Source organism: Crocodylus siamensis, chromosome 2 (assembly GCF_052110815.1).
Source record: "Crocodylus siamensis isolate JL-2025a chromosome 2, ASM5211081v1, whole genome shotgun sequence".
Classification (NCBI taxonomy): domain Eukaryota; kingdom Metazoa; phylum Chordata; order Crocodylia; family Crocodylidae; genus Crocodylus; species Crocodylus siamensis.
The window spans coordinates 28389414-28398882 of record NC_143396.1 but is presented as its reverse complement, the minus strand read 5'-3'; the positions used below and the strand labels follow the sequence as shown (position 1 = coordinate 28398882).

At 41.6% G+C, this 9469-nt stretch overlaps 1 non-coding gene across 1 annotated transcript; it reads left to right on the top strand.

Annotated features, from left to right (window-relative positions):
* Positions 1 to 8959: 8959 nt before the first annotated feature.
* On the top strand, positions 8960 to 9052 carry TRNAI-UAU (transfer RNA isoleucine (anticodon UAU)). The gene is given in 2 exon segments: positions 8960 to 8997; positions 9017 to 9052. It is a non-coding gene; the product is annotated as a tRNA-Ile (tRNA).
* Positions 9053 to 9469: the final 417 nt, after the last annotated feature.

Here is a 9469-nt window from a genome sequence, read left to right as displayed (position 1 = left end):
TTCTTTGTGAGCAAGAAAAGCAGTTTCTGTAGGGCCCAATCTTGCGTCTCTGGAATCAACATGGGTTTTATTTACTGCATGGGCTGAGAGTGGCCTTTAAAAAGTGCAATATAAATTTAGGTTTATACTTTCTGAAACACTATGTAGTCCTATCATAACAATCCTATCATAATGGAGCACAATACTTTTCACATTGTAAATTCATGGCTTGAACCAGATGATAATGATGGCAAAACTTCCAATGACTTAGACAAAGGTTTTGTTTGTATAGTTCTTTCTATTAGCCAGCTAACTTGCTGTTCTCACTGCAGCATCCTGTCACTTTACCTTGTTGACCTAGATATAGGCAATCAGTTTCCATGCCTCCTGATCCTGGGTTCCCCTTGCACTGGCTAGAAGAAAGCTCCCACAGCTGGCAGCCCCCCTTGAATAGGGAGCTCCCATCCACAGGGGCCATGAACAACCAGGACCAAGAGACCCTGCAACTGATGGGCCTCTCAGTCCTGGCTATACATGAGGCACAGCTGGCACCAAGAGGCCTCTGTAGGTTGGGGGGTTTCACATACCCCCGAGCCTTGGGGATCATGGCAGCCACAATCCCCAGTGCTTGAGGGCTTCAAGCTGGGCAAGGTGCACCCCTGCAGCTGGCAGCACTGTCAGCTGATGGGCCTCCCAGCTGCTAGGGAGACCCGGCTACATGTGTAAATTAAAGGTCGATCGCAACCAAGTATAAAGTTAGTACATGTTTTCAAGGTCTAACTTCACAACTGGTTGGAGCTTTTTACCATGTAATAGTTGCTTTGTACGTGTAGCTGCTCTTAAGGTAATTGTGCAATTAACCAGTTAATTGTGCAATACCTGTAATAGGTAGAGGGGGCCTAAATGTTACATACAATCCATTGAGATTTGTCATGATATAAATATTTATCACTGTTGATTTGCTTAGAAAAATAGTCTTTTGTCAGAAATATTGATACTTTTTTGTTTGTATTATAGTAACACATTACAAAATAAAGCACCTTTGTGCTGGGCACAATGAATTACATGTAGTGTAATCTACACATGCAATTAGCATGTAGCAATAAAATCTGGTGCGGTTCACACCAGAGTTTATTGCTCCTGGGTGCAGCATTTAAACATGTGCCTGGGACCTCAGCATGTTGAGCTAGGGTGAAGCAGCCCCAGCTGGCAGGATGTCTGGGGGGCCAGCCTGCCAGGCCAGGGCTGCTCTGCCCCAGCTTAACATGCTGCAGAGGGGTTACCTGGGGCACAAGGGTGCCACAGTGTGGGGCTAGCCAGTAGGCAGCCCCCTTCACAGCACCCGCGTGCCCCAGCCAGCTCTAGTCACCATCTACATGTGTGTTTCAGTGCATGTAACTACTCCACTTGTCCTGGATAGTACTATCCTACAGTGGAGCTAATTTACTGCACCCTAATGTGGGCACACATGTAGACAATGATGCTTTACTGAGGAGCTAATTAGTCACCTCCACAGTAAAACACATGTGTAGATGCACCCAGTGTGAGACAGCTTAGTTCTGTCCCAAAGAACTTACAATATCAATATAACTTTCAATATATTCACACATACAGAAGCCACATAAAGCGATGGAAACCTGCAATCTCCTGGTGCGGGACATGATGCTACTCAGAATATATTTTCATTTTCCATTTGTTTTGAGTTTTGTGTTTGCCTCTTAGCATAATCCTGTTGCTCATAGAAATGTCTAAGACCAAATGTTGCAAAGGCAAAACACTAAGTTTTCCCCTCCTAAGAAATTTAGCTTCTGTCACTCCTGATTTTAGCTTTCTTCCCTTGAAACAACAGGGAGATGAGCAATGAACAGATCTCCATGTTTCTTCTGCTATTTTTTCTATACAGATGGGAATCTCCTGCAGGATTTTCTGCCTTTGTCAAGCTGTATTGGGAAAATTTTGGCCCAGATGAGTCAATTGAGAATTTGCCGCAGTATTTGATAGGGCCAGACTTTACCCCATCACTCTGTAGTTCCCAGAGGAGATGACCTGTCGTCTGTTCTACTGCAGGGACAGAGAGAAAGCACCATCCAGCTTCCTAACCAGTGACTATGGTTAGTGGTTACACTGAGTGCACCTCATCTTTCCCGCACTCATGTCAGCATTAGACTGCTGTATTCCCTAAGCCTCAACTATATGATGGCTTCTCTTCCAAACAATGTCACAAACTTACTGACCATTCCCTGCCCGTAATGACTGTTTGGCTGTTTCCTGCCAAGGTTGTGCCTGTTGAGAAAATCAACCCTTGTTTACTGGTTCAAGATGCCACATGCTGTATCAGGATTGGAGAAGAAAAGTATACAGTGCTTTATAAAATTAACTTGTGCTCAGTCAGTTTGTTAAAATAAAACAGACTGTGCCAAATGCTCGTGAGAATCCATTTTTTCCCTACACCAAGTTGCTTGGGGTTATGAATACAACTCCCATCAGGTAATGGGACTCATTAATCCCCACATAGTGAACAGAGAAGTCCTTTAAAGACTGAACATAATTGACTTTCCACTCTGGCAGTTTAAAGGGTCTCTAACTGGAAGTGAAAATATGATATACACCCACTTTGAGACTCCTTTACACTGCCAGGGTAGGCGCAGCATGTGTTTATATGGCTACAGTAAATTGTACAACTTGGTTCCCAGAGACTGATAGTAGTAATCCAACCTCTCTGCATTTGAACATTTGAGACTGTGTTCAAGGGGGAGATCACTACATAATCATCTTTCTCTCCAGGAGATGCCAACAATGTATTCCTTATCTTTAATGGCTTCAGGGTTGTCCTGGGATTAGGAAGGGAAATGAGGAAAGCCAAGTAATTCACTGCAGGGATTCTCTCTTTATTGTATGTTTATGTAACGCAGTGGTAAATGTGTTCCAGAGGCAAACTGGACTCCAAGCCAGTACAGCCCCAGCTAGAAAGCTCCTATTAAGTACTGTGGTACCCACTGCCGCTTTTAGCTCTGGAGCTCTCTTGTTCAGTCCCCAGTGTGTCAGTCAAGATTATGGCCATTTCATTTGTACATAGGGTCTCTAAGTTATTCTTTATGACAAATAATACCAATTATGATCTAGGGAAAGACACAGCTGTGTGTGGAAAAACTCAGCCTTTATTTTACTGAATTCTGCTAGTTGCAGCTACAGTTCACAAAGCCCCTGACTCCTGAATAAAACCTCAGTGCACATTCATTTCGCATTCAATGCAAATATTTTGCACTGCTCCTCCAACTGCTTCAGTTCAGTTTTAATGAATTAATATTGCTACAATATGCTTAGGGTTTGCATTGCCCAGTTTTTATTTAAAAAATTAAACATGCAACCTTTCATTTTAGTTTCAGTTTGGTTTGGTTTGGTTTTGCATTTCAAAACTAAAACAGTCAAGTACACAAAGAAAAGATCACATCAAATGCCTCAACAAAAATGCACATATGCTGCAGCTTGTGTACAGGTAGAAATGTACCTGCAGAAGTACAGACTTCAGTGTGGCTAACTCCCCACATACATACCAAGTTTGTTGGGCGGGTTTTCAAAACCACACTGTACTCCACGCTGCAGAAGCTATGCTGTTAGCAGAATCTTAAAAGGTTAGTGCTAGCTAAGTTGTATCCATAGGAACTGCAGGTAACTCTACACTTAGATTTTGTGTGCATGTGTGTTTGGATGGGCACATGGTAAAAGCATAAAGGGCCAGATGCATAAAATTATCCTTAGGTACCCAGACCAAGGAGTGGAATTCATAAATTTGGGCTGGGAGCCTAAATTCTCTACATAGCAAAATGGAAATGCTTAGGAGTACAATTCACAATAGCCAGAACACTTAGAGGAGATCACCAAGACAGCCCATAGAAAATGCCAAAGAGCAGTTCTCTGAACTATCACCTCTTCCCAGACTTAATCCCTAAATTAGGCATCCTTGGGCACATCTACACATGCATTAATGCACCTTTTCTAATGCACTTAAAAATTTAGTACCTTCAATGTGAGAGCATTTTTTACATGTGTTCCTGATGCAGCACTGGGGACTTAACTAGCAAGCCGCACAAATTAAAAGTGCCTGCGGGTCACATGTATCAGTGGCACAGTGTATCCCCATTCTGAGAAAATGGTGGTGGGGTGCTTTGAACTAAAGCACATCAAAAGTATTTTATTTCAAAGCACACCACTGCCATTTTCTCAGACCAGAGATGCACTACACCAGTGATACCCGTGAAGTGCGAGACTGCCAGAGCACATCAATTTACATGCTCTGGTAGACTCTATTAACTGAGTCTGCTCCAATGAACTGGATTTCAAAGCAGGCTTCCCACATGTGTATAAGTGCCCTGTGGTACTAAATTAATGCGCATTAGGCTGCACTAATGCATAGTAGTGCATTTGCCTACTTTTTCAGTGACACTTAATGCACAGTAGACTATTTTACTGTGCATTAGTGTAAAGTCACACTTCTTTTACATGACGCTTTAATGTACAGTAAAATAGTCTGCTGCCAATTAAAGAATCCAAGACTTGTGAATTAATTGTTTCCCAGACTTGAGTCTGGGATTTAGTCTAAAACCACTTCCTGGAGTTCAGTATCTAAGCTATCCTGTTAGGTGCAAGGCCACTCTTAAAGACACAGACCAAGGACATAGCAACGGTGACACAGTGGTTAGCATGCTCACCAAAGAAGTAAAAGATATGCTTTTAACTATTTCTTGAGATAGATATCTCCTTCCTTCTGAGAAGGTGCCCTGACCAGACTGACCAGACTAAGCTACAGTAGGTCTGCTCTCCCCCAACCCTCATTTAGAAAGGAAATAGGAATAAGCAGGAGGGAGCACAGTTCTAACCCAGTGAAGAGGGCAATCCTTTGGAAGGGAAGAGAATAACATTCCCAGGCTCCTTCAGAGTTTGTATTTAATAGTTGTTGGATACAGCAGTGTTTCTCAAACTTTTCATACCCAGGACACACTTTTTTCTGGATTAAAATTGGCAGCACACTTCACTGTTGCACTGAAAAGGTATAAGTATACATGCTTGTCAAAACATATAACATATTTCATTCCCCTGCCAGAGGAAATCATACCAGTGCTGAGATGTACTGCTAAAAAAAAAAAAAATCGCACAATATGCATGTTTGTTTAAACAAAGGATTAGTCTCTATACCAGTGGCACTCAATTGTTCTCTCCTCAAGGCACCCCCTCCATAACTCTTCTGAACTTTGGGGCACCCCAGTTAAAAATTTATATCTAAATTCAGAAAAGATATGAAGGGAGGTCTTGGGGCTAAAAAAGTTAAGAATCACTGATCTGGCTGGTACCACTTAAGGGTAGTGGGGGCAAGACCTCACCCTACTGTGCCCTGCTCTTTCCACTGTCTGCCTTCTCCCAACCCCTGGTTTGTACTTCAGGGGGCATGGGCAGCCCCTGCTGCTGAAGCTGAAGCTGATCCTGCAGAGTTTCACATGCCAGCAACCACCCTCACAGCCCCTTCTACTGGCCATGGGAGCATGGGAGGGGTTGAACCCGACTGCAAAGTGTGGTTCAGTCTGGGTTTCCACCTTCCTGCCTGGTCACAATACAGTGCACTGCTGAGAGTATGGGGGAGGAGGAGAAGGCAGGAAAGGGGCTGCTGGGGTGTAGGGAAGGGCAGGGCAGCAGCTGTGGCAGCACTCCCCAAAGCAGGTGCTGCTAAAATAGGTGGGATAGGCACAAAGTATAACATAGGGGAGGAAAGCATTTACCTCATCACACAGGGGGATCTTGCGGCACACTTCCATCACTGGCAGCACACCCTTTGGGAATCACTGAGATAAAATTATAAGCAATGTTGGGAGCGAGGGCTGGCACTCAGCCATCCTAGGGCTACAGAGTTGTGTTTCCTCTAACTTACTATCTCTCTAGCCCTAGAAATCTTACACAATGGCACAGCTACTTGTGTGCTCTAACTGTTATGATATCATGTAAATTAATGATGCTCAACACCAACACGTGTGGCTTTGAATGGAAGTGGCCATGACTGCTCTGGTTTGTGCTGAACTCAGTGCTGTCCCATGTGTGTTAAGGGTACCATGAGTCTGCCTAACAGACCAAACCCATTACGGGTTTTAGGCATATGGATATCTAATTTCCATATCCCAAATGATTTCTGCACAAGAAAGACGCTGAGATCCTGGAAGGAGAGAGAAGAGACTGCAAACACTTTAAGCGCAGGCCTGGATAAATCAAAAGGATACAAAATATCATTTTGATAAGCTATCACAAAAACAGAGTTTCTGCTATGGGAAATTAAATATGTTCATGTGCCTGAACCTAGGGGACAGAAGGGAAAATATGATAACAGGAAGTTATAAGAGGCTGTTGAGGCCAGGGCCTGAGTTGTAAGATGTATCATCAGCAGCTTCTCCTTGCAACTGATTAAAGTTTCAGTTCAGGTTAACGAACAATGACTAAATTATGTACACACATACCTGAGTTGTACCTCTTAAACCTGCTCACAGGAATAAAGTTATCTGGTATATATAGGGTCTTAATCTATTAAAATAACACAAAAATGGACCAATTACATAATGCAAATGTCTTTTTCCTCCCTTAAAATAAACTAAGCCCTTTAATGCATCTAAAGCAAAAAATAGGTGCTTAATACCTTTAAGGGCATGGACCTAATAGTGCATAAAAGTCCATATGCACTCAACTGACCTTACCTTTTAAATAATGCCAGGCCCAGTCCTCCAGCAGAAAGAATGGAGGAGGGAGGACCAGATGTTCTTGAGATTTTTAACATAAAGCTGAACATGAACATTTAAAAAAAAGTATAGGCTGCTTTTGCATATCATAAAGGAGCATCAAAGAGAATACACAACCTTTGTGGTTCACCTCTCATGGCGTCATTGTGTGGGAGTAGTGTGAAGATGGAGGCAATGCAGAATTTCTACAACAAACCATTTATCTTTCTTTTTGTTTCTGTTCCATTCTGTAATGAAGTTGACCATGGAACATGGATATATGGATCAGAATTTGTAGCTGACATTATCCTTTTCATGTCCTCAGAAACCCAAAGGGATATGATATTCCTTTTTTTAAAAAAATATTAAAATGAATGAGAAGGCCCTCAAAGTTGTTCAATAATGAATCCTCCAGCATCAGATAAATCCAGTACTTTCAGTTTCAGCTACATGCACAGCTGTAGCTTCTCCTTGTGAAATATTCACAGGTGGGGCTGTTCTCAACATAGAAAGGCCTGTTTTTTAAAAAAAAACACAGGGTGCTTTCTCACTCCTTTGTTAAGCAAAACTCGTGCAGAGTAAGGGTAAGCACACAGACTCCAGTGTGTCAGAAATACTTTAAAAAATGGATTAGATAAGATTTTGCTGAAAAAGGAACTAAGCTTATTGTCACCCCAAATATAAATATAGTTATAAAACCTTTGTTTTCAAAGCTACTGGTTTACCTTTGCTATGAGACTATATCCAAGGGTACGTCAAAGACTGGTAACGGAGTAGTATCACCCATCTTTGAAGTATACCCAGAGGTGGCTCTGCAGTGAGACTCAGTGCTTTAAAGTGACTTCCAGCTAAGCTTCTAGTAAATTTAGAACCTGTGTTTTAAAACCACAGACTGCTTTGTGTGTGGAGAGAAGTATCAGTCCCAACTGTGAGTACTTCAAAGGCAGATAAGCCACAGCTGGAACTGGAGCTGGAATTGAAAGTGCCAGCTTCAGTTCACACTTGAAGTTTTAGGATCCAAAGACTCCCATTTTAAGTCAATTGCATAAATGCACATATCTTAATCAATTAGAAACTACTTACCACATGTAGTTGCCATTTAAACAACAAGTGTTCAGCAGGGAATTATAGTCTAATTACTTTTTAAAGATTTAATCACTTAAAAAATTAATCACTTAAAATATTTACATTTAGATAAGACCTTTCATTCCAAAGGATAACAAGCATACATGTTAAACTGGCAATCTTTGCAGCAGAGGCCTTTTCTTAATAGACCTAAAATGCTTAGTATCATGGGACCCTAGCATTAGTCAGGATTGCTTTTTATTTAGACTATACACTTCACACACTTCACCCACTCCTGTCTGTCCATGTAGATACCAGCTGAAGTGTTAGCTGTAATGTCACCATATTTCCCTAACATTGGACAATAAATACCAGTGGCATCTCAGTACTACAGTATGATAACTGTAAGGGGAAGTTGGGTAGCTGTAAACCACTGACTGCAATGTGCAAAGGGCTGAAAAACAGCTCAGCATAAGACGCTGCTCCTAGAGGCATCGATCGCACTAGAGGTAGCTTCTGTGCATCCAGCAGAAGTGCTCATATACTACAGTATTCGGCAGTGGTATAAAGAATACACTGAAGCACTAAGCAAACACAACCCAAGGGGCCTTGCTACACATTTTACGTGGTGTGGTGTGCAATCCAAATTTGGTAGACAAGGTTCTTCGGGTAAATCTGATATATTTTATTAGACCAAGTCAAATATTTGGAAAAATTCTACCCCAGCCAGTGTTGAAGATGTGAATCTACAGCTTCCCATTTGCTCTCTTTCTTCCCATTGTCAAAAGTGTCTAGTGCCATCACCCTGGAATCCCCTTGTCTTCATGCATTAGAGGAACGAGGAGAGAAACTGTGTCTAAAACATAGGACTGGAAAGGACCACATGGGTCATCAAGTTTTGTCTGCTCTTATCATGGGCAACTATACAAATGATGTTTAACCAAATTGTACATAGGAATATTCACTCCAGCAGCTTCCCCATACTGCAGCCACAATGCACTCCTACTGTCCGATAGCAAAATTTAAGGTCTGTAGTACAAAAACAGAGCCTCAAGAAAACTATATGCTACAGAAGGAGAGCAGGAGAAGGAGCTCTTACAATGCCTTATCTTCTGGGGTTCATATTTTCAGATATCTTTGAGATCACACATGAAAAATAATATGCTCCAGTGGTGCAATGGGTTAGCACATGGTACTTATAATACAGTACTAGTAAAGCAATACCAAGGTTGTGAGTTCAAGCCTCACCTGGAGCATTTCACTTTTGGGGGCTGGTCCCTTCCAGCCCCTTACAATCTATGAAGATTTATCCTAAGAACAAAGAACTATTTATTTCATTTTATTATATTTTTCTTGCAACTTAGACTCTTTGGCTACAGCTGTTTTTCTCCCAAATACCTAGTTCCATTATTAGAAGTGAAACCTTTTATTTACAATGACTATACTTGCTTAGTATTTTCACTCCGAAAAAGACCCTTTTCAAAAAAATTATATTTCTGAAAAACATCATATTTGAAATTTTTTTGATTTTTGATTTTACAAAGTATTTTCAGTTTGGGGTTATTTTTCTTTTTCTTCCTACTGGTTCCTTTTTTTAATGCAACAAGAGGGAAAAAAGCACAAGAGGCTGAAAGAAGGAAAAAGGGAGTGAGCAGTGGGAATGAAAGGATGGG